Source organism: Salmo salar, chromosome 03, assembly GCF_965601325.2.
Source record: "Salmo salar chromosome 03, fSalSal1, whole genome shotgun sequence".
NCBI classification, from domain to species: domain Eukaryota; kingdom Metazoa; phylum Chordata; class Actinopteri; order Salmoniformes; family Salmonidae; genus Salmo; species Salmo salar.
This window is the reverse complement of record NC_138293.1, coordinates 77,379,140-77,405,074: the sequence shown is the minus strand read 5'-3', so window position 1 is coordinate 77,405,074 and position 25,935 is coordinate 77,379,140. Positions and strand designations below refer to the sequence as shown.

The window sequence follows — 25,935 nt, the reverse complement described above, 5'->3', positions numbered from 1 at the left end:
GAACCAAGGTGCAGCGTGGTTAGTGCTCATCATGAATTTATTGAAGATAGAACACTATAAACACAAAAAACAAGAAACCGACAGCCAAACAGTTCTGTCAGGTGCAAAACACTAAACAGAAAATATCTACCCACAAACCCCAAAGGAAAAACAGGCTGCCTATGTATGACTCCCAATCAGCAACAACGATCTACAGCTGTTCCTGATTGAGAGCCACACATGGCCAAACCAAAGAAACAAACCAACATAGAAAAATAAACATAGAACGCCCACCCATGTAACACCCTGGCCTAACCAAAATAGAGAACCAAAAACCCCTCTCTATGGCCAGGGCGTTACAAATGTATGATTTTTATCACAGGAGATAATTCCAATCTATTGGAAATAGTGGAAAAATATATTGCGTGTGTGTAGTACTCCATTAAAGAAATACAAAGTGGCACGCCCGACTTTACACAACCATATGACGTACATAGGAAAATCAAATAACTAAAATACTTTTGTTCATATGTATTTATATACTGTATATGTGTGCATGCGTGCGTGTGTGCGTTGCTTTCATACATGCAGTCTTTCTCTTCTTTCAAGGAAGTGTATTTGTGTTCCTGGCAGTTGCTGGACAGTTTCAGTGCCACAGGTGTGGTATCAAGGGGATAGAGAGAGAGGAAGCTGCTTTTGCATGACACTATTATTAGACAAGTTAGAGAACCAAGAAACCACCTCAGATCAACTGATAACAGAATGTTGAAGTCTTAGTTGAGTATTACAGATATAGCTTAACGTTGTTTTAATCTGTCCTGGGAGGAAGTACAGCTGTAAATTGGCTCCATAGATAACTCTGCCAAGCAGAAACACTCCAATCAGTAATGTTTTTGGACAAAGGATGTGTCCTTCTCCCAGCATTAGCATCCAGTGGATGTCTCAGTAAAAACAAAATTACTTTATTAAAGTGAAAAAGGACACAGACATTACAGGATACACTTATATTTAAAGATACTGTACAATAGAAATGAATGAATTAAAAATAACATCACCACAATGCTTGTATAATATTGACAACAACAATACTAATCAATCATAATCAATAATATTTTGGATATATCCATACCATTATTACTAAAGAACACTACTGAACACCATAATCATCCCAGACCATTATCTTTCTAGTCTAGACTCATCTATCTCTGCAGTCCATCATGTGTTCTTCACTGCTTCATCTGAAAAGAGGCAGAGACAGATACAGGTTAATACAATAAGCAGACAGCAAAGTAGAGCAATGTAGGTTACCTTTGGCCCACAAAGAGTTTCTCATCTCTCCTCCGTGTATATAATCATATTTGGAAGGTAAAGGAGCAACTCTCACTCACAATCAAATCAAATCTAATGTTATTGGTCACATACACATATTTAGCAGATGCTATTGCGGGTGTAGCGAAATGTTCGTGTTCAATTAAACACTTGATACCTTATATTTTTATTTGAAATCGTGACGTTTCAGCTGCCAATGGCCTTCATCAGAAGTCTACAATCACATGAAATAAGTGGTGTCAGTACCTTGACCAGGCTGAGCACTGTGCTGTAGGTGAGAGAGAGAAGAAAGAGGATGATGAAGGAGGAGGTGGTGGACCACAGGCTGCTGAACTCATCCTCATCGTTGTCCGTGCAGCTCAGAGCGAAGCTCGCCTCAGGCTCAGTCAGTGGGATGTTCTCTGAGAACAGGGAGAGAGACAGGTGGTGAGGAATGGACATATACTTGTGTCTGTGTGTGTGTGCGTGTTCATGTGTGTCTGCGTGTTTACGTGTGTATGTGTTCATGTGTGTCTTTGTATTCTACACCTGTATTATTCTTTATCATTTTCTAACAAATACAGCTACATGAGTTCAAATGATATGGACACACACAGACAGACACACACAGACACACACATCAACACACAAAGAACACATGAAACTGACCTGTGCAGGCTCATATCTTGTCCTAATATTAACATGCACACCCACTCACATTATGTCAAACTACACTTATACACTAAATAGTACGTCCATGACCACCTGATTGGAAGCATAGTACTACTATGTAGGCTATTCAGTACTGTTGTGTCTTTTCATGCCAAACAATTGTCTTCATTCTGTTTTTATATGTACAGTAGACCAGTATATTTTCTAAGACTTGAAGTAATTGATATACGAACTCGAAACGATGTGATGTTAAATGCAGTATTGTTTATTAGCCAGCCTCCACATTAGGAAGACACATTGAATAATGACAAAGTACAACAATGGCAACACAAGGCTGTGCAGTAGGACTGACAACTTACAAAACAGTAGACTGGACAATATCACATTAGACAATATGTTACAGTCAACAAAACAATGACAACACTAACATGATAACTTTAACTCAACAAGGACAACAATGAATGACATCAAAGAGGACAACAGGGGACAGTCCTAGCAATTGGCTATTCTGACCCACAGAGGAGTTAATAAGGAGAAAGAACAACACAACGCACACAGATTAAAATCACATATCTTAACATGAGTTACCCTTGGACTTCGACACACTGTCCTCCTTAGATGCGGTGTTGTTGTCCAAGCTGTCGTGCCTGACGGCGCATGTGAAAAGCACTTCCGTGTCCCAAACATTCTTGGTGGTGGTGAAGACGCTGGTGACAAGGTAGCTGCCTTTCTGGGTTTTCTGAGGAGGGCTGGTGACCCCCTCCTGATAATTGTCTTCGCCCACCTTCCCCACCTTCCCCACCTTCCACATGATGTAGACGTCACAGAGAGACGGACTGAGCACCAGGCACAACAGAGTCACTTCCCCCTCCGGGGGTCTTCCTTTGGGACAAGGTGAACGGACACTGAAGGGGCTTGACCTGAAAGAGGATTGATTTTAAGGAGAAACATTACTCTCTTGTTCGTGTAACCCCAGGAGGTTGGTCGCGCGTTAATTGGGGAGGATGGGCTCGTGGTAATGGCTGGAGATGAATAAGTGGAACGGTGACAAATACATTAAACATGGTTTCCATGTGTTTGATGCCATTCCATTTACTACGTTCCAGCCATTATTATGAGCCGTCCTCCCACAAGCAACCTCCTGTGGTTTAGGCACATATGAAAACCAGTATGTGAATATCAGTTTAAAATCCAACCAAGTGGTCCTTATCCCTGGATCTGGAGCAACACAGGGGTGTGCTGGTTTCTGTTCTAGTCCAACACTAACACACCTGATTCAACTAAGCAAAGGTGATGATTAGTTAATGATTAGTTGATTTGATGACTCAGGTGTGTAAGCGCTGGGCTGGAGCAAAAGTCTGCACATTCTGTGCCTCCCTCTCCAGAACCTGGAGTACGTGACCACTTATCACAACCACATTGAGATGTCTCAGTGACCTACTTCCTTTGGTGAAGCTGAGTTCCTGAACGACCGGTGTGTCTTCACCACTCTTCATGGCAGAACACTGGACTTTGTTCACATTGGTCCACTCCATCTGGTTTATGGTCAGAGTGCTGACCCTGCTGTTCAGGTTGCCCTTTGATTCAATAGGTTTCAGGTCGACGTCATCAGTCTTGGCCTGTTCGTTGACCTGCCAGGTGATATTGGTACCAGACACTGTGTCTTGGTCTGTAGCAGTGATGACACAGTCCAGTACTGCTTGGTTGTCCATGAACACCTTTTTCACACTCGGTGGGTTCAGAGTCACCGTCAGCGGTTCTGAAAGGGGAAAGAAGCAGTGTGAAAGCAGGACATGTTAATGTTACTGATGAGGAACTACACTAAATAATAGAGATCCTGTATGTGAGCATGACATCAATTGTAGTACAGTCTTCTCCTATGTACAGACCTGTTTTGGAGATCGTCTTGATGGTGGTTTGTCCCTGGTGCTGCACCACACAGCTGTACTTGACCATGTTGTTCCAGTCAGTGTTGATGACCTTCAGCAGACTGCTGGCTGAGAAGAGGCCTGACGGCTGTTGGCCTACAGTAGGGGTCGGGCCCTCCACCTCCTTTTCATTCTTCTTCCAGGTGACAGTGACTTTGTTGGGGGCGAAATCTTCAATCATACACATCAGGTACTGGGTTGTGCCAATAGGCCCCGACAGCAAAGACACTGTTGGAGGCTTTGAGACTGAGTAGGGGGAGGAAAATGTCTGCATGTTAGTTTAATCGCTTATTGAAATAAGACATCCAGGGTAAACACCAAGCATAATTTTATAGTCAGGTTTTCTAAACAGAAATAGTTTACATCACAAACATTAAAATGCAATCTTTAGAAAAATAGAACCAACTTCATAGAAAAATACAATATAATGACCACATCATACCTGGTTTATTGATGACTGCTGTGTTTCCACCTCCAGGATGTTCCACAGAACAATGGAAAGACGTTGCAGTATCCCAGACATCCTTAGCCACACGGAGCTGACTGACTCCTGTGTAGGTTCCCCCGCTCTGGACTGCCGGGTATTGGACGAAGTCCGTCAGCGTACTCCCGCTGGCGTCTGTCCATTTGAAGGTGAGTGAGGAAGGAGAAAAGCCAGTAGCGAGACAACCGATGCTGTAGACATTGTTAGAAGGGATTCCACAGTTCATAAGAGTGAGTAGAGTAAGGGGGGCTGTGGTTGCTGCAAGAAAGAAAGAAAGAAAGAAAGAAAGAAAGAAAGAAAGAAAGAAAGAAAGAAAGAAAGAAAGAAAGAAAGAAAGAAAGAAAGAAAGAAAGAAAGAAAGAAAGAAAGAAAGAAAGAAAGAAAGAAAGAAAGAAAGAAAGAAAGAAAGGTAACACTTTATTTGAATGTACAGAAATGACCAGGTATCTACTTGGAATTACCATGGTAAAAATGGTCATTACACAGTTATAACCTAATAACTTATTTTTAATTTAATCTGGCACTATAAGGCACCATTTAATTCCATGTAGTTGGTTATAATTACCACTACGTTTCTAGTTTTATTAGTTGTATGTACAGGATACAAAAAGTTACTTTCAGGTTCCTTCTCAACAATGCAACAACAATAAGAAATAATAAAATATACGAATATGAACATAAAGTAACTGGCTCAGTAGAATACAATAAACATTTTAGAAAAGGTATAATACATGACGGCACAATTAAATACACATGAACACATTCAATTGTAGACACATTTACCAGTGAAAACAGAACTGTAAAATAAAACATACTGTTCCACTAATAAAACATTTGAATGTAATTATTTTTATGGATTAAGGTGATGCCAATTAATACTCAATTCAATACAGGTTAAGATTAACTCTTATAATTATACCCTATAATAGGTTTATGTGTTTGACTCCCATATGAATAGCCTACATTTTTGTTTTTACATGGTCATTTTAGACCTAAAACAAAGCCTACATAATCAACTAATTAAACATCAATCGCAAAAAGTGAAAAACTTATGTGGACAGATGAACAAACAATATACTGCCTTACCTAGGTGTGCTACACTAACAACATTATCCAAGTAATAATGTCTACTTTTCTCCATAAAACAATTATTTATCTACAAACTAAAACAATTTGATTGCATGAAAAAATGGATATATACAATGGCTTACCTGATGATACTGTGATCATTGTCCCTTTCTCCTAATAGTCAAAGTATCCATACACAGTGTGACAAGGGCATATGCCAAGCAATACAAAATTAATAGTTGTTATTTAGTCAGCATCATTATGAATGGTTTAACATTTAATAGTTGTTATTTATTCACCATCATTATGAATGGTTTAACCTTTAATAGTTGTTATTTAGTCAGCATCATTATGAATGGTTTAACATTTAATAGTTGTTATTTAGTCAGCATCATTATGAATGGTTTAACCTTTAATAGTTGTTATTTAGTCAGCATCATTATGAATGGTTTAACATTTAATAGTTGTTATTTAGTCAGCATCATTATGAATGGTTTAACCTTTAATAGTTGTTATTTAGTCAGCATCATTATGAATGGTTTAAACTTTAATGTGTTATTTAGTCAGCATCATTATGAATGGTTTAACATTTAATAGTTGTTATTTATTCACCATCATTATGAATGGTTTAACCTTTAATAGTTGTTATTTAGTCAGCATCATTATGAATGGTTTAACATTTAATAGTTGTTATTTAGTCAGCATCATTATGAATGGTTTAAACTTTAATGTGTTATTTAGTCAGCATCATTATGAATGGTTTAAACTTTAATGTGTTATTTAGTCAGCATCATTATGAATGGTTTAACATTTAATAGTTGCTATTTTGTCAGCATCATTATGAATGGTTTAAACTTTAATGTGTTATTTAGTCAGCATCATTATGAATGGTTTAACATTTAATAGTTGTTATTTAGTCAGCATCATTATGAATGGTTTAATAGTTGTTATTTAGTCAGCATCATTATGAATGGTTTAAACTTTAATATATGTTATTTAGTCAGCATCATTATGAACGGTTTAAACTTTAATATGTGTTATTTAGTCAGCATCATTATTCATGGTTGAACCTTTAAAATGGGTTGGCAGGTAGCCTAGTGGTTAGAGTGTTGGACCAGTAACCGAAAGGTTGCAAGATCGAATCCCCGAGCTGACAAGGTAAAAATGTGTTGTTCTACCCCTGAACAAGGCAGTTAACCCACTAGGCCGTCTTTAAAAATAAGAATTTGTTCTTAACTGACCTGCCTAGGAAGTGACTGTGAACTGGGTAATCCTTAGGGAACGATGGTTTCATGCGACAGACATCTTTGTTGTTTTTGTACAGGTCATGCTTTGCTTCACACAACTGTGTGTCATTATATCTGACACAGTAATACACAGCTGTGTCTTCAGTTTGAATTATCTTCCCTTCTAAAGTCACTATGTTTTTGGATCCATCTTTGGAGATGCTGAACCTGCTTTTCAAAGAATCCTTGCAGTTTCCATCTGAACCATTCCATAGCTTTATCTACAGGATGTCTAATCCAGTCTGTGGTATAGCTATCATCACTGATATAATACCCAGATACCTTACAGGTGATGCTCCAAGACTCTCTGGGCTTTACAACCATAGAGCTTGGCTACTGAGTTCTGGGTCAACAATACCATGCTCACCTGTGGGGGGATTGAGATATTTGAAAATGGTCTAACATCAGCTACATGAAAAATTGATAAAGCTTGATTATGTTATAGTACTATCTATTTAATGAAAAAATAAACAGGAGGCAGCTGCCAGCAGCAGCAGCAGAGATGCGGGAACATGGTTTATGTGGAAGCTGAACTGATGGGAACAATACTTATTTACTCCAACTAGGTGAAGGAGAGACAGACCCTTCTATATATACTGTACAAAGGGGGGAATTGATTTGCATCAAAGTCTGAGATTTAGGATTAATGCAGAAGTACAGTTAGTACATTTCTAGTACCACGGTGACATGTTGAGTAGAACATATTACAGTTTAATAATACAGTGTAATTACAGTGTAATAATACAGTTATCTGTTATGGAATGCATTGTGCAGCATTATGAATGGTTATGTTCTGCTCGTAGTTTACAGTATGTTATTCTCATCATTATCATTGATGCACAGATGGAGATAATCTAACTTTTGGTGTCCACCAAAGATACAGTATATACAGTTGTCACGACTTCCGCCGAAGTCGGTTCCTCTCCTTGTTCAGGCGGCGTTCGGCGGGCGGCGTTCGGCGGTCGACGTCACCGGTCTTCTAGCCATCGCCGATCCACCTTTCATTTTTCCATTTGTTTTGTCTTGTTTTCCTGCACACCTGGTTTACATCTCCTCATAATTACTATGTGTATTTAGCCCTCTGTTCCCTCCATGTCCGTGTGGGGTATTGTTTATTGTCAGGTTGGCACGCTTCCGGCTGGTTTGCGCCAAGTTTTGTTTAACAGCCGTGCTTTGTGGCAGCCGGTACTTTGTACTTGGTTATTGTACAAGATGCTGCATCACTTGTTCTTTGGGCATTTGTTTTTGTGATGCAGTTGCGTTATGTTCTATTAAATGCTTCAGCAAAGTGCTTTGTCCACTCATCTCTGCTCTCCTGCGCCTGACTTCCATGCACCAGCTACACCCACTGCCTGACAACAGTACACCAGCTACACCCACTGCCTGACAACAGCCTATTACTCTTTTCATATATCAGTCAAAGTCTGCTATCAAAATTCCTCTTTTATATTTCATTATGTTCAATGACTACATTACTACGTACCAGTAACTCAAACTCTTAATTGGATTAGACTGATATACAGGTGAATGTAAATAAGCTGTAATCAAGATTATATTTACTGACTAACATGGTCAGAGTGGTTTAAGCTTCATTGAGCTTGATGAGGAATGGTATGCTGTGAATACACTTGTGCTGGATCCTCAGTTTATTGTCTGTCTTACATCCCATTAGACTCTTCCAGTGAGAGAAGTGCTTGATCAGTTTATGTACAGCTCTTTAGCCTCCTGTGTCACTGTGTCTCTGGCACAATAATAAACAGCAGAGTCTTCAGTCTTCAGACTGTTCATCTGGAGATACACCTGTTTCATGCTATTGTCTCTGGAGATGGTGAACCGACCCTGAACAGACTGGGGGTAGTTGGTGCTTCTGCTGTCATGGGTAATAGCTGCAACCCACTCCAGTCCTTTCCCAGGAGCCTGTCTGATCCAAGCCATCCGGTAGTTATTCATGTCTAAACCAGAGGCTATGCAGGTCAGTTTATGTGGTTCTTCAGGCTTTTTAACTACTGGTCCAGACTCAATCAGCCTCTGACCCTGAACACCTGTTAATAAAAAGAGAGTATTTCAAACTTGAAGAAGAGCTTTTAAGTACACACAACCATCTGATGAAAGTAAAAACAAAGTGTTTACCTGACAGTCCTATGATCAATAGCAATAGCCCTAATATGTAATCTTTGTTAAACATTTTTGACTATTGTCAGTGTCTATCACTCAGTCTAGTATTCAGAGCTTCAGTCCCTCTCTTCCACTCAGCAGTGAGATAAGTAGTGATGGAAGAGGTCAGAGTTTTGCATTGACTCCTCCTCACAGGAAGGGAAGATCACACAGAGATTAAATAGAGAACTCAGAGATGGGAAACGGATTCATATGTTCTGAATACTTTGTTAAATACTTGTTCATGTGACAACAAGAACGATCAACCAGACAGGGCAAGAGATCCTCTGATTGTGTAGTTAGAATGTCAGAGGCTGGACTCTTTTATAGTGTAGTGCTTTGTGATATTGTTGTATTATTTACAGTAATTATTCTTAGTATTATTCTAGTGTTACATAAAGAGAGGAAGTAGTACACCAGTTAGCCATATTGTTAGTTTTTTTGTACAGCTGCTTCACCAGCTTCAATCAGTGTGTCTGTCGAGCACAGTAATAAACAGCAGAGTCCTCTGAACTAAGACTCTTTGCCTCTAAGATCTGGGTGTTTATGGAGACGTCCTCAGTCAAGGTGAACTGGCCTGTCAGGGTGTCTGAGTAGGTAGCAGAGTTTGAACCAGTGCTCATTCTCCCAATCCACTCCAGTCCTCTCCCAGGTTTCTGCCTTGTCTAGTGAATGTTATAATTAGTCATTGAAAAACAAGAGATGTAACATGACACCTGAGAAGGTGACTGATCCAGTCTGATATCAGAACAAACACCTTCAAAACAAAAACATCAAAATGCAGTTAAAGATGTGGTATTTACACAGATTTAGAGTTTGACCATGATACTCAGACATTCTTCAAAACCCCATTTTACATTGGCGTGTAATGTTCAGAAATGTTTTGCCTCCCAAAACTTCCGGTGAATGAGCACATAAATTTACAGAAATACTCATCATAAACCTTGATAAAATATTCAACAGTTATTTAAAGAATTATAGATACACTTCTCCTTAATGCAACCGCTGTGTCAGATTTTTAAAAAAGCTTTACGGCGAAAGCAAATTTTACAATAATCTGAGTACAGCGTTCAGACACGAAACCATACTCGCCATTTTGTGGAGTCAACAAAACTCAGAAATAATATTATAAATATTCACTTACCTTTGATGATCTTCATCAGAATGCACTCCCAGGAATCCCAGGTCCACAATAAATGTTTGTTTTGTTCGATAACCTCTATGGGCTAGGTGGGACGCTTGCTCTCAATTCTCTCTTTCTCTCTTTCTTTCTTTCTTTCTTTCTTTCTCTCTCTCGGAGGACCTAAGCCCTAGGACCATGCCTCAGGACTACCTGGCATGATGACTCCTTGTTGTCCCCAGTCCACCTGGCCGTGCTGCTGCTCCAGTTTCAACTGTTCTGCCTGTGGCTATTGAACCCTGACCTGTTCACTGTGATTACTATTATTTGATTTAATAACTGGTTGACCTTCCTTTGGCAACAATAACCTCAACCAAACATTTTCTGTAGTTGTGGATCAGACCTGCACAATGGTCAGGAGGAATTTTGGACCATTCCTCTTTACAAAACTGTTTCAGTTCAGCAATATTAATGGGATTTCTGGTGTGAACCACTCTCTTGACATCATGCCACAGCATCTCAAACGGATTAAGATCAGGACTCTGACTGGGCCAATCCAGAAGGTGTATTTTCTTCTATTGAAGCCATTCTGTTGTTGATTTACCTCTGTGTTTTGGTTCGTTGTCCTGTTGCATCACCCAACTTCTGTTGATCTTCAATTGGCGGACAGATAGCCTTATATTCTCCTGCAAATTGTCTTGATAAACTTGGGAATTCATTTTTCCGTCGACGATAGCAAGCTGTCCAGGCCCTGAGGCAGCAAAGCAGCTCCAAACCATGTTGCTCCCTCCACCATGTTTTACAGTTGGTATGAGGTGTTGATGTGGGTGTGCTGTCCCTTTTCTCTCTATACATAGTGATGTGTGTTCCTTCCTTCCAAACAACTCAACCTCAGTTTAATCTGTCCACAGAATATTTAGCTTGTTGCACTGTGGAACATCCAGGTGCTCTTTTGCGAACTTCAGGTGTGCAGTAATGTTTATTTTGGACAGCAGTGGCTTCTTGCATGCTGTCCTCCCATGAACACGATTCTTGTTTAGTGTTTTACGTACTGTAGACTCGTCAACAGAGATGTCAGCATGTTCCAGGGATTTCTGTAAGTCTTTAGATGACACGCTAGGATTCTTCGTAACCTCATTGAGCATTCTGCTCTGTGATATTTCAGTCATCTTTGCAAGACGGCCACTCTTAGGGAGATAAGCAACAGTGCTGAGCATTCTCCATTTATAGACAATGTGTCTTACCATGGACTGATGAACATCAAGGCTTTTAGAGATACTTTTGTAACCCTTTCCAGCTTTATGCAAGTCAACAATTCTTAATCTAAGGTCTTCTGAGATATCTTTTGTTTGAGGCATGGTTCACATCAGGCAATGCTTCTTGTGAATAGCAAACATACATTGTGTGAATGGGGCAAGGCAGCTCTAACCAACATCTCCAATCTCATCTCATTGATTGGACTCCAGGTAAGCTGATTTGCTTTTGGAGGTCATTAGCCTAGGGGTTCACATACTTTTTCAAACCTACACTGTGAATGTTTAAATTATGTATTCAATATAGACAAGAAAAATACAATAATTTGTGTGTTATTAGTTTAAGCACACTATGTTTGTCTATTGTTGTGACTTAGATGAAGATCAGATCAAATGTTATGACCGATTTATGGAGACATCCAGGTAATTCCAAAGGGTTCACATACTTTTTATTGCCATTGTATACTCGGCAATTTTTATTTGTGAGATATTTATAATATTTTCAAAAGTATACGTTTTTAATATTTTATTATTTTAGATATAATTGAGCATATGACCTGTGTGTGAGAGTATGCTATGTCTCGACAAGTGTGGGTGTGTTGTTGATGATATGGAGTTGATACTGACAGAGTGAACCATAGACTCATTTTAGAGACTCATACTGAGATCAGTGTTGATCAGTTTTTGTATGGCACTGCAGCCTCCTGTGTCACTGAGTGTTGTAACTTTAATGGGTTAGAGAGTTAATGTTTAAGTTAATTCATTGAGCTGTATCTAAAGATATTTTCTTTACAGTTATTTACATATGTAATTGTATTAGAATTTGTGTGTTGGAGATTGAGAGAACTACGTACATACTTTGTTGTATTAGTTAGTATTGAATTACGCTTTTGACTGCAAGTTCCAGAACGCCTTGCGACTGGAGGTAGAGAGAGAACGCGCCAGTTATGTCAAGTGACAAGTGATTATCCTGACTTTCGCTAGCAACTTACTTTTATTGTTTTATAGAATCTAAAGTTGTTAAATGTAACGTGAACAAGTATTATTACTAAAAGAAGCTTTCATCTCAAACCCGACGTCCCGAGTCATTACTTTGAAGATAGTTATTCTATATTTTGGTGCCGAAAGTATTGAGTATGAGCTACGACAAAGATTGTAGGGATGAAGCGGCTGAAATGGCTGAGGAGGAACGTCGGCATGAAGCAGAAAGAATGAGACGAAAGCGGGGTACCATTCGAGGTGCCACAACACGGATTTTGAATCAGATTGACGTGGAAATAACCCAGTCAAATTCGGATACCGATCACTTGAGTACATTGTTGGAATTGCTATCAGCTAAGGAGGACAGCTTGTTTGAACTTGATAGTGGAATTGAACAGTTAACGCCATTGGACGGATTGGAGGTGGAGATTGCATGCACGGAGGATTGCAAAGAGCGCGTTATCATGCTGAAGAGCCGAGCACAACGAGTGATAAAGAAAAAACAGGACCTCAATCCACTACCAGCACGGGTGAGTGACGCTAACTCAAACAGATCATAGAGACAATCAGTAAGGCTACCAAAGTTGATTATTGAGAAATTCTATGGAGATGTCAGTATGTGGCAGGCGTTTTGGAGCCTGTATGAGACCGCTATTCACAACAATGATTCACTGTGTAATAAAGAGAAGTTTACCTATCTGAAAACATATCTCACTGGACCAGCTGCAAAGGCAGTAGCAGGACTGATGTTAACAGACAGTAACTATGATGATGAAATCGTTCTGCTCAAGAGCAGATTTGGAAGGAAAGATCTTGTGATTAGTGCTCACATGTCAAAGCTGCTGAATCTCACTCCTGTGAAGAAATCCTCTGACCTAAATGCATTGAGGCAGCTATATGATGAATGTGAAATTCAGATTAGGAGCTTGGAATCACTGGGTGTAGTGTCAGAAACCTATGGAAGCCTACTATGCCCAATCTTAATGCAGATGATTCCAGAGGACATAGCTCTTGACTATAGTCGTCAGAGGGGAGTAGATGATGAATGGAAAGTGGCTGAGATCGTCAGTTTCCTAAAAAGGAGGTTCAGAGCAGGGAGAGAGCGCTACAAATGACAAGATCATGCAACCAACAGAGAGAGGAAACCATGGAACAAGTCATGCTCCTCCAATGAAATGAAAACAAAAAGATGCAAAAACAAAAACATGGCATCTGCTGCGGCACTGCATACAGTCAGCCAGAAGGAACAAAACTGTCTATTCTGTGACAGTGCAGACCACAAATCAGAAAACTGCCCTGACCACAATATTGCTGCACGCAAAGAGAAACTAAAGAAAATGGGAAGATGCTTTGTATGTTTAGGACAGAAACACATAGCAAAATTCTGTAAAGTCAAAGATGTGTCATGTGCAACATGTGGAAGCAAACATCACATTGCTGTGTGTACTGGTAAGAGGAGTGAGGTGCAACCCCCTACTGTTTCTGCAGATGCTGTTGTTTCCTCAGTTATTCCCCATTCAGTGAAGATGAAACCAGATGGACAGAACACTGTGTTGCTACAAATGGCAAAGGCATGGGTAGAAGGCCCATCTGGCAGGAAGATAGCTCGTTGCTTACTAGATGGAGGCAGTCAGAGAAGCTTCATACATGAAAACCTTGTAAAGGGCTTGAAGCTACCAGTAATCAGACAAGAGGCACTTACTCTTCACACATTTGGCTCCTCTGCTCCAGCAACGTCACAACGCAACACAGTGAAAGTCATCTTGGAGAACGTCTGAGACAAACAGCAGAGAATAGAGATAGAGGCAATTAAAACCCCACATGTGTGCACAGCTGTGATGAAGGTTCCTGGTGAACAGATTCAACATGAGCTCAATAGAAAGGGACTGCAGCTCGCAGACTTTCCAGGAGATGACAATGAACCTGAACTCTCTGTCCTGATAGGAGCAGACTACTACTGGCAGATAGTATCAGGCAGAGTGGAGCGACTGACGGAGACACTGGTTGCTTTAGAGAGCACCTTTGGATGGTCGGTGCAGGGATTCGTGTCCATGTCAAGTGTCGCCGAGGCAACCTACATGTTCATCCCACTTGACGAATACACACTAGTCTTCAAACAACTGCATGCATTCTGGGAGCTTGAGTCTCTGGGTATTATAAGCGAGAAAACACAGAACCCAGAGGAAAACGAGGCTCTACAGAGGTTCGAGGAAACAACCACCTTCGAAGATGAGCGATACCACGTGGAGTTGCCATGGAAACGAGAAATGCCAGAACTCCAAGACAACTATAGAATCGCCAAGAAACTGTTTGAAGGTCTGAAGAAAAGACTGAAGAAGGATGTGACGTTGTACAGCAGATACAATGAAGTAGTAGAGGACTACTTACAACAGGATATGGCAGAGGACGTGCCCAATGACAACGCTTCAAGCGCAGACAACGTAAAATACTACTTACCTCACCATGCAGATAAGGTGACGACAAAACCGAGACGATAAGGTGACGACAAAACTGAGAGTGGTGTTTGATGCCTCGTCCCATGAAGATGGCTGTCCATCCCTCAATGACTGTCTACTCACAGGACCGAACCTGAATCCGGATCTGCTCAGCATTCTGATAAAGTTCAGACTACATGAGATCGCATTCATGGCAGACATCAAGAAGGCTTTCCTGCAGATATCCCTAGCAGAGAGAGACAGAGACGCAGTGAGATTTCTATGGCTCACAGGCCCACCAAGGGGAGAAAATGAAGAGAAGCTGCGTGTTCTGAGGATGAAAAGAGTGGTATTTGGAGCTTCCCCAAGTCCATTCTTGCTGGCAGCTACAATCAGGAAGCACCTGAAACAATATGAAACAGAACAACCAGAAGTTGTAGAGATACTGAGAGAGTCACTCTATGTAGATGACTTCATTGCATGTCCACGCAATGTTGAATAGGCTTACTTTGTGACAACAACTGTAAAGCGAATGCTGTCGATTGCAGGCATGGACCTCTGCAAATGGATGACCAACTCTCCTGAATTGAAAACAAAATGGGAGGAGAGTACGACAACTGACCACCGGTTGACGCTAGAAACACAAGGAGCAGTGCTTAAGGTTTTAGGTTTAGTATGGTGACCAGAAACAGATGACTTTGTGTTTGACCTCAGGCCGCTACTGAGCATTCTAAAGCAAAGGGAAAACACAAAGAGAAGTGTTCTGCAGTTGTCTGCAAGTATCTTCGACCCTCTTGGTTTCCTGACCCCCTTCACCATCGGGATCAAGTGCAAGTTCCAGGAAATGTGGGAGAGGGGACTCAGCTGGGACGAAGAATTACCACCTGATCTGACACGAGAATGGCAACAGTGGTGTTCAGAACTACCCCAGTTACACCAGCTCACCATACCAAGGTGGTACAGAACAGACATGCATCCACAGAATAGCCACAATAGCCACCTGAAACTACACGTCTTCTGTGATGCAGGTGAAAGGGCTTACAGTGCAGTAGCTTACTTGCAAGGTGAATCACAAGACCAGGAAACAACAAGTCTAGTCGCATCCAAGTCCAGAGTAGCCCCACTCAAGAAAATGACGCTGCCACTCCTGGAGCTCATGGGAGCTGTGATTGGAGCGAGACTAGCAAACAACCTGATGACCACACTGAAAATGTAAGAAAAACAGATCAAAATGTGGACAGACTCGATGATCATGCTGCATTGGATTTGCAGCTCAGCTCAGAAATGGAAACAGTTTGTCGCGAACAGAGTGACGGAAATCCAGTCCATGACCAATCCAGAGTCATGGTCGCATATTGAAGGGAAAACTAATCCAGCTGACCTCCCTACAAGAGGACAAACTGTTCAAAACTTGACACAGAGCGAGCTATGGTGGAATGGACCCAGAATTCTGACATCACCCAATCAGTCTGAGGAGCCTGATGATAACAAGGTTCCAGAAGAGGTAAATACAGAACTCAAGTTCAGTTGCCAGGTTACTGTACAACTCGCAGCAAACAGCACAGACATCACTGAACCTGTGTTGGAGCTTGAAAGGTACAGCAAACTGAAAAGATTGTTCAGAGTCACCGCCTGGATAAAGAGATTCATAGCCAATGCTTGTACAAACATAAAGATGCAAGGTGAACTGACTGCTGACGAACTGTTCGATGCAGAAAAGTACTGGATTAAGGTAACACAATGATAAGGGAATTATATAATAAAGGTAAATGAATAAAGAATCCATCCCTGAAACGTAACTGACTAGTAATTCATAGTTATGTAGCATGTATAATGAATAATTAAAGTACTAATCGAAAGGCCCATAAGGTCTAGTAGAGGCCCGGGACAAAATGTGTGTGTGTGTGTTTTAGTGGGCCTAAGATAACAACAAGTAGACTGTGATTGGCCCGGCAGCTGAGGAACTTTGAGTAACTTAGAGAAGAAAGGGAGTGACCCTCATGGTTTCTCTAATCCTGGGGGAAAGGAACAGACAGCACTGGGTAGTGATTAACCATGGTGAAAAGTCTGGGGAGGGATACAATTCACCTACGGTTCGTGTGTATGTATGTGCGTAGGATATCTATTGTTTGTGTGGAGGTATGTGCGTAAGCGGGTAGTGAGCATAAAATGAACATCTTTGTGTAATGTACTTCAGAACGTTCTCTGAATAAACTGTACGAACCTTTTGCAGAAAGCTGAGTCCTTGCCTAATTATTCTTTACCCAGTGTCTTACAAACCTTGGGAATTAGTCAAGGCTTATTTATTGTTAATTATTATCATTGGGATAGAAAATTCCACTGACACACAACAACAGAGTTTCGGACAGGAGATCAAACTACTGAAGGCAGGAAAAAGGCTAAACAATGACTGTAAAATCAGAGAACTGAAACCGTTCTTGGACGAACACGAACTACTCAGAGTAGGAGGAAGACTGCAACAGTCCAACTTCACATTCAGAGAGCAGCACCCATGGGTTCTGCCCAACAAGTACAGATACTCAGAAATGCTGATACAGTGCCACCATGAGAAGGTGATGCATTCTGGAGCAAGAGACACTCTAGTACAAATCAGAGAGCGATACTGGATCTTGCGTGCTAGGCAGCTAGTCAAGAGCACAGTGGCAAGATGTATAGCGTGCAAGAGATTCAAGGCAAAGGCCGGACAGCAGGTCACTGCGCCTTTACCAATAGCCAGAATAACTGAATCCCCACCATTCGAAGTCACAGGTGTGGATTTTGCAGGACCGCTCTATGTGAAAGAAAATGGTTCTGTGAAGAAGTCATACATTGCACTGTTCACTTGTGCTGTAACCAGAGCAGTGCATTTGGAACTGGTCTCAGATCAGTCAACAGAGACATTCCTGTTAGCTCTAAAAAGATTAATCTCAAAGAGAGGATTATGCAAGGTAATCTACTCAGACAATGCAAAAACGTTCAAGAGAGCTGATCAGGACTTGAAAGAGCTGTGGAAGGCAATCGAAGAGCCCCAACTCTTGGCATTCTTTTCAGAAGGGGGCATCACCTGAAGGTTCATTACCGAGCGAGCAGCCTGGTGGGGCGGATTCTGGGAAAGACTCGTCAGGTCAGTGAAAACATGCCTGCGAAAGGTTCTTGGGAGAGCTTCACTCAACTTTGAAGAGATGTGCACAGTCCTGACAGAGGTTGAAGCTATCCTAAATTCTAGGCCTCTGACCATCGTGCACAATGAAGTGGATGAACCACAACCCCTGAACCCAGCACACTTCCTGGTGGGTAAAAGACTAACCTCTTTGCCTCCAAAGCCATTTCCAGCTGACACTCAGCACCCAACGCTAAACAAGGAGGAAATGACATGCAGATGGAAGTACAGGCAGAGAATTGTGACCAGCTTCTGGAACTACTTGCTGGATCTAAAGTCAGCACACCGATGTGACACGCCACAGCCCACCCCACTGAAAGCGGGTGACGTTGTACTCATTGGAGAAGATAACACACCCAGACAAACCTGGAAACTAGGAAAGATTGAGGAACTGTTTCCAGGCCGAGATGGCCTAGTTAGGTCATGTTCAGTTCGTACTGCTTCATGGACTTTGTTGAGGAGACCTATTCAGCTGATATACTGCCTAGAGATTTAGATGAACACAGTTGTTCATCGGGGGGAGGATGTTGTAACGTTAATGGGTTACAGAGTTAATGTTTAAGTTAATTCATTGAGCTGTATCTACAGATATTTTCTTTACAGTTATTTACATATGCAATTGTATTAGAATTTGTGTGTTGGAGATTGAGAGAACTACGTACATACTTTGTTGTATTGGTTAGTATTGAATTACGCTTTTGACTGCAATTTCCAGAATGCCTTGCGACAGGAGGTAGAGAGAGAACGCGCCAGTTATGTCAAGTGACAAGTAATTATCCTGACTTTCGCTAGCAACTTACTTTTATTGTTTTATAGAATCTAAAGTTGTTAAATGTAACGTGAACAAGTATTATTACTAAAAGAAGCTTTCATCTCAAACCTGACGTCCCAAGTCATTACTTTGAAGATAGTTATTCTATACTGAGTCTTCAGTCTTCAAGCTGTTCATCTGGAGAAACACCTGTTTCATCTTATTTTTTCTGGAGATGGTCAACCGACCCTGAACTGAGTCGGGGTAGTAAGCGCTGTCACCATCACTTCCAGTAATAGCTGCAATCTACTCCATTCCTTTCCCAGGAGCCTGTCTGATCCAAGCCATGTAGTAGCTACTGAATGTGAACCCAGAGACTGTACAGGTCAGTTGGTGGGATTCTCCAGGCTTTTTAACCACTGGTCCAGAATTAGTCAATGTCTGACTATGAACACCTGTTGAAAGAAAGTAACATTAGAGCTAATAGCTGGACTCAAAACCTCATATAATAACAATATAAAGGTTTTATTCTAACAATCTTAATGTTTCCACATGTCAGGCCTATTATCATCAGTAGAAACACAGTAGTAAATGTCATGATGAACTCTTAGTATGATGTGTCTCTGTTCCTCAGTCTAGTCGGTGTGTCTTTCATCCACTCTGCAGTGAGATATGGAGTGGTGGAAGAGCTCAGGGTTTTACATTGACTCCTCCTCACAGGGTGGGAAGATCACACAGAGATTACATAGAGAATTCAGAGATGGGGAACAGGTTCATATGTTCTGAATACTTTGTTTATTACATGTTCATGTGGCAACAAGAAAGATAGACCAGACTGGGCAAGAGATAGTTTTATTGACTAGTTTGAAAGGCTGGACTCTTATTGTGTAGTGCTTTGTGATATTGTTGTTGTATTCTTTACAGTAATGATACTCAGTATTATTCTTATGACACAAAGAGAGGAAGTAGTTCACCAGCTATCCATGTTGTTAGGGGTGGTTTTGTACAGCTGCTTCCCCATCTCCAGTCACTCTGTCGAGCACAATAATAACAGCAGAGTCCTCTGATCTTAGCCTCTAAGAAGTGGGTGCTGGTGGAGACGTCCTCAGTCAGGGTGAACTGGCCTTTCAGGGAATCTGAGTAGGTAGCAGAGTTTGAACTAGAGTACATTCTCCCAATCCACTCCAGTATTTTTCCTAGTTTCTGCCTCATCCAGTGCACGAAGTAGTCTGTCATTGTAAACCAGGAGATTGTACAGGACAATTTAACAGTGTCTCCACGTTTTTACACCTGAGGAGTACACTAATCCAGTCTGATATCACAACAAACACCTGCAAAACAAACACATTTAAGATGTGGTATTTACCAAATTCAAACAACAGAAATCTCATAATTAAAATTCCTCAAACATACAAGTATTTTACACTATTTTAAAGATAAACTTCTTGTTATTCCAGCCGCTGTGTCCGATTTAAAAAAAGGCTTTATGGCGAAAGCACACCATGCGATTATGTTAGGTCAGCGCCTAGCCACAGAAAACCATACAGCCATTTTACAACCAAGGAGAGGTGTCACAAAAGTCAGAAACAGAGTTAACCTGTTATGGATAGGGGGCAGTATTTTCACGGCCGGATAAAAAACGTACCCGATTGATTTGTATAGAAAACACCCTAAAGTTTCTAAAACTGTTTGAATGGTGTCTGTGAGTATAACAGAACTCATATGGCAGGCCAAAACCTGAGAAGATTGCATACAGGAAGTGCCCTCTCTGACCATTTCTTGGACTTCTATAGCCTCTTTATGGAAAACAGAGGATCTCTGCTGTAACGTGACATTTTCTAAGACTCCCATAGGCTCTCAGAAGGCGCCAGAATGGGGAATGATGACTTTGCAGGCCATGGCTGAAAAACAGTAGCGCATTTGGATAGTGGTCGATCTGAGAACAATGAAACGGGCGTGCGCGTGCACGTGAAGAGTCCATTTCACATTTTCAGTCTTTGAACGAAAACAACGTCTCCCAGTCGTAATATTATCGCTATTTGACGAGAAAAATCGCATTAAAATTGATTTTAAACGGCGTTTGACATGCTTCGAAGTACGGTAATGGAATATTTTGAAATTTTTTGTCACGATATGCGCCGGCGCGTCACCCTTCGGATAGTGTCTTGAACGCAAGAACAAAACGCCGCTATTTGGATATAACTATGGATTACTTGGAACCAAAACAACATTGGGTGTAAACTAGAAGTCCTGGGAGTGCATTCTGACGAAGAACAGCAAAGGTAATCCCATTTTTCTTATAGTAAATCTGAGTTTGGTGAGTGCCAAACTTGGTGGGTGTCAAAATAGCTAGCCTGTGATGGCCGGGCTATCTACTCAGAATATTGCAAAATGTGCTTTCACCGAAAAGCTATTTTAAAATCGGACACCGCGATTGCATAAAGGAGTTCTGTATCTATAATTCTTAAAATAATTGTTATGTTTTTTGTGAACGTTTATCGTGAGTAATTTAGTAAATTCACCGGAAGTTTTGGTGGGAATGCTAGTTCTGAACGTCACATGCTAATGTAAAAAGCTGGTTTTTGATATAAATATGAACTTGATTGAACAAAACATGCATGTATTGTATAACATAATGTCCTAGGAGTGTCATCTGATGAAGATCATCAAAGGTTAGTGCTGCATTTAGCTGTGGTTCTGGTTTTTGTGACATTATATGCTAGCTTGAAAAATGGGTGTCTGATTATTTCTGGCTGGGTACTCTCCTGACATAATCTAATGTTTTGCTTTCATTGTAAAGCCTTTTTGAAATCGGACAATGTGGTTAGATAAAGGAGAGTCTTGTCTTTAAAATGGTGTAAAATAGTCATATGTTTGAAAAATTGAAGTTTTGGGATTTCTGAGGTGTTTGTAATTCGCGCCACGCCCTATCATTGGATATTGGAGCGGTGTTCTGCTAGCAGAACATCTAGATGTAAGAGGCTAGCTAGCTAAAATGGTCCCTTTCCTATATTAGCCATGGATGGAGATTTGAACTTATGGTTTTACTTGATTCTCCCTACTGGCCAATGATTATAACGGCTATTCTGAACCAACCATTAATTCATACATTGTGCCCCTGGCCTGAGAGGATTGAAGTTCAATATGTAGCTAGATGTACTGTAGGAGGCTAATGTTAACTAGCTAACATTGCCCATGAAAGGAAGTTAGGCTAGCGAGCAAGCATTTTAGCTAGGTAGCCTAAGACAACCAAAAATAAAAGTGTGTGTTGTATGACAGATTGATAGACCGTTTCATCAACATGAAAGAGAGGAGGATGGCTTTGGCGAGTCAACATGTTTTTTCTACTTGCACGAACACACACGCACGCCTGCACACACACACACACACACACACACACATAAATCAGAAACATGGACAGCTACATCATATTTAGCTTATGCTGCTTGAACTAAATTGTTCTTGGTATCTTTTAGTTGCCACTGTATTAGATTAAGCATAGGTAATTTGATGATGTTGACATGTTGAAGTTGAAATGGTGCTGGAAAAGTGGAGGCAGCTCCTGTTTTCTTTGCGACTTACGTTAACTCTGTGGTTCTAAATCAGTAGTTGATTAGTGGTCTGAAAATGATTGAAACATTATTAACTTGCTTGACCATGCTTTTGGTCATGTAACTATTTGTTACATGCAATATGCTTTGTGGACTCCACAGGACAGCTGTTGCTCTCCGGTTTTGTGATGAAACAAAGGTGTGGTTGAATTTATTCTGCCACAGTGTCTTTATTGTCTCTGCCTTTAGGCCTATATATCATGGTCGCAAGGCATATGAACTAACAGGTTATAGAGCAAACAGCGCAATTATCACAACACATAGGTTGTAATATGGCATTTTTTTTCTTCTGGCTTCCCCAGTGATTTTACCAACACACCACTACTTTTCATATGGCATGAATAGTTTGTTATGAGTCCAATGCAGCCATTTTTATCTCAACATGAAATAATTTCTGAGTAACAATTAAGTACCATGCTGTGATTGTTTTCTATTATACAACGGGTGGGTCTAATCCTGAATGCTGATTGGTTAAAACCGCATTCCAGCCGGTGTCTATTCCACAAGTTATCACCGGCTAAATCTATGACGTTAAAATGCCTATTTACTCTGTTCCATCTGACTGTGCAATCCACTGTCTCATCAGCACAGCCAAGCTATTTATAAACTTGATCTCCACTATAAAAAGCATCCAGTTTTTAGAAATGTTTGCAAATATCACATTTACATAAGTATACAGACCCTTCACTCAGTACTTTGTTGAAGCACCTTTGGCAACAATCACAGCCTTGAGTCTTCTTGGGTATGATGCTACAAGCTTGGCACACCTGGATTTGGGGAGTTTCTCCCATTCTTCTCTGCAGATCCTGAAGCTCTGCCAGGTTGGTCGGGGAGCGTTGCTGCACATCTATTTTCAGGTCTATCCAGAGATGTTAGATCGGGTTCAAGTCCAGGCTCTGGCTGGGCCACTCAAGGACATTCAGAGACTTGTCCCGAAGCCACTCCTGAGTGGTCTTGGCTGTGTGCTTAGGGTCATTGTCCTTTTGGAAGTTGAACCTTCACCCCAGTCTGAGGTGCTGAGCACTCTGGAGCAAGTTTTCATCAAGGATCTCTCTGTACTTTGCTTTGTTCATCATCCCCTCGATCCTGACTAGTCTCCCAGTCCCTACCTCTGAAAAACATCCCCACAGCATGATGCTGCCACCACCATGCTTCACCAAAGGGATGGTGCCAGGTTTCCTCCAGACGTGACGCTTGGCATTCAGGCCAAAGAGTTCAATCTTGGTTTCATCAGACCAGAAAATGTTGTTTCTCATTGTCTGAGAGACTTTAGGTGCCGTTTGACAAACTCCAAGCGGGCTGTCATGTGCCTTTTACTGAGGAGTGGCTTCCATCTGGCCACTCTACCATAAAGGCCTGATTGGTGGAGTGCTGCAGAGATGGTTGTCCTTCTGGAAGGTTCTCCTATCTCTACAGAGGAACTCTAGAGCTCTGTCAGAGTGACCATCGGGTTCTTGGTCACCTCCCTGACCAAGGCCCTTCTCCCCTGATTGCTCAGTTTGGCCGGGCGACCAGCTCAAGGAAGAGTCAAGGTGGTTCCAAACTTCTTCCATTTAAGAATGATGGAGGCCACTGTGTTCTTGGGGACATTCAATGCTGCAGAAATTTTTTGGTACCGTTCCCCAGATCTGTGCCTCGACACAATCCTGTCTCGGAGCCCTACGGACAATTCCTTTGACTTCACCGATTGGTTTTTGCTCTGACATGAACTGCCAACTGTGGGACCTTTATATAGATGGGTGTGTGCCTTTCCAAATCATGTCAAATCAATTGAATTTACCACAGGTGGACTGCAATCAAGTCTTAGAAACATCTCAAGGACGGTCAATGGAAACAGGATGCACCTGAGCTCAATTTCGAGTCTCATAGCAAAGAGTCTGAATGCTTATGTAAGTTATTTATGATTTTTATTTTTAATAAATTAGCAAAAATTAAAACTGTTTTTGCTTCGTCATTATGGGCTATTGTGTGTAGATTGCTGAAGATTTCAGTTTATTTAATACATTTTAGAATAAGGCTGTAACGTAACAAAATGTGTGAAAAAGTCAAGGGGTCTGAATACTTTCCGAAGGCACTGTACATACATACCTTTTGTATGTGTAAACAATTCATTCCAGTTGTGACAGTGATGGATTGTGGAGTCATGGCACCATATTTTGGCCAAGGAAGATGAATGGCTGTGTCCTGTAGCCTGTCATAATGTTGTATAATTTCAGTAATTGTGGTATGTTACCCCATGTATTGTTACAGAACCTTGTGGTAAGCCTAGTCAGTATTTTGTATCACAATTTAGCATAAGTTGTCCACCGTTATTTTAGGGGCATTTGGTATATTGACCAGTTCACCTCTAATTTATTAACAAAGGACGGCAGGTAGCCTTGTGGTTAGAGCGTTGGACTAATAACCGAAAGGTTGCACGATCGAATCCCCGAGCTGACAAGGTAAAAATCTGTCCTTCTGCCCCTGAACAAGGCAGTTAAGCCACTGTTCCTAGGCCATCATTGAAAATAAGAATTTGTTCTTAACTGACTTGCCTAGCTAAATAAAGTTAAAATATAAAGGAGATTGGCTAAACTTTCTCATTGAGTATTTTATAAATAAAACAAATATTTTTCCATGATTTGAGTAGAACTGAGGAGAATTACGTCTGCTCTTCAGCTTCCATTTTCTGTACAGCATATCCCAAGAGGATGGGTTTTTGTACAGCTCTGGTGCTGGTTTATATCACTGTGAGGGTAGGCACAATAATACACAGCTGTGTCTTCAGTCTGAAGGTTCTGCCCTTTTAAAAACACAGTATTACTGCTAGAGTCTACTGACAGGCTGAACTTGTTCTTTAGAGAATCCTTGTATTTTGTGTCTCCAGAATATACATTTCCAATCCACTCCAGTGCTTTCCCTGCAGGCTGTCGGATCCAAGATGTCCAAGTGTCAGTAACTGAATATGAGACCTTACAGGAGATGGTCAGCGGTTGACCTGGCTGGACAGTCATAGATGTTGGCTGAGAGAGTTCATAACTCTGTACACCTGGGAAATAAAATTAAATAATTAACAATATTAAATACACAAAATAGCAACATGTTACACTATATACATTCTAGTAGTTGTGTTGAAGACAGTTTTATACTGCAGGCAATTTTATTTGCTTTGTTTTTCCTCCAAACCCAGAGAGACTCACAGGAGGCAGCTGCCAGCAGCAGCAGACTTGCAGGGAACATTGTTTGTGTTGAAGCTGAACTGGTGGAGCTGCTCTTCTCTACTCTCCAGGACAGAGGGACGTACGAGGACAGACACACAGACAGCCATATACGGTTTAAGTAGGGAAAGAACCAGGTTTGCATTGACGTAAAGGGGGAGGGGATGTATAAAAGGGTAAGAGACACCACAGGACCATCTCCCACTATTACCGGACACAACCTTGGCAATCTGAAAACTCAGAGACCCTCTTTAGGTTATCTTTTTGAATAGGAGGGTGGGGTAAATATGAAACACTACATGTACAGCATTAGTTAATACTTGTGGTGGATGAAACATATTTAAGGCACTACTTTCATTTTGACAAACTAAAGCATTATGAATCAACATCCATATTATACTTTTTTCTTGTAATATATTTAACTAGCAGAGCCTTCATCAGTACTGGTCTTTATTTTATTCATATGGAGAGAGAGTGTCCCCTGTTGGTGCATCAACAACACTAGCACCATGTATTTAACAGGTGTATCATTGTGTTATTATTTAATA

At 41.0% G+C, this 25,935-nt stretch overlaps 1 pseudogene across 1 annotated transcript; it reads right to left on the bottom strand.

The window, feature by feature from the left end:
* Nucleotides 1–19: 19 nt before the first annotated feature.
* On the bottom strand, nt 20–25,471 carry LOC106576903 (immunoglobulin heavy constant mu-like; annotated as a pseudogene). Its single transcript, XR_014391640.1, has 11 exons — nt 25,370–25,471; nt 24,934–25,218; nt 9,400–9,415; nt 6,934–6,940; nt 5,583–5,625; nt 4,330–4,629; nt 3,849–4,133; nt 3,401–3,718; nt 2,548–2,879; nt 1,555–1,709; nt 20–1,217 (listed from the first exon to the last, which is right to left on the bottom strand). The product of XR_014391640.1 is annotated as an immunoglobulin heavy constant mu-like (transcript).
* Nucleotides 25,472–25,935: the final 464 nt, after the last annotated feature.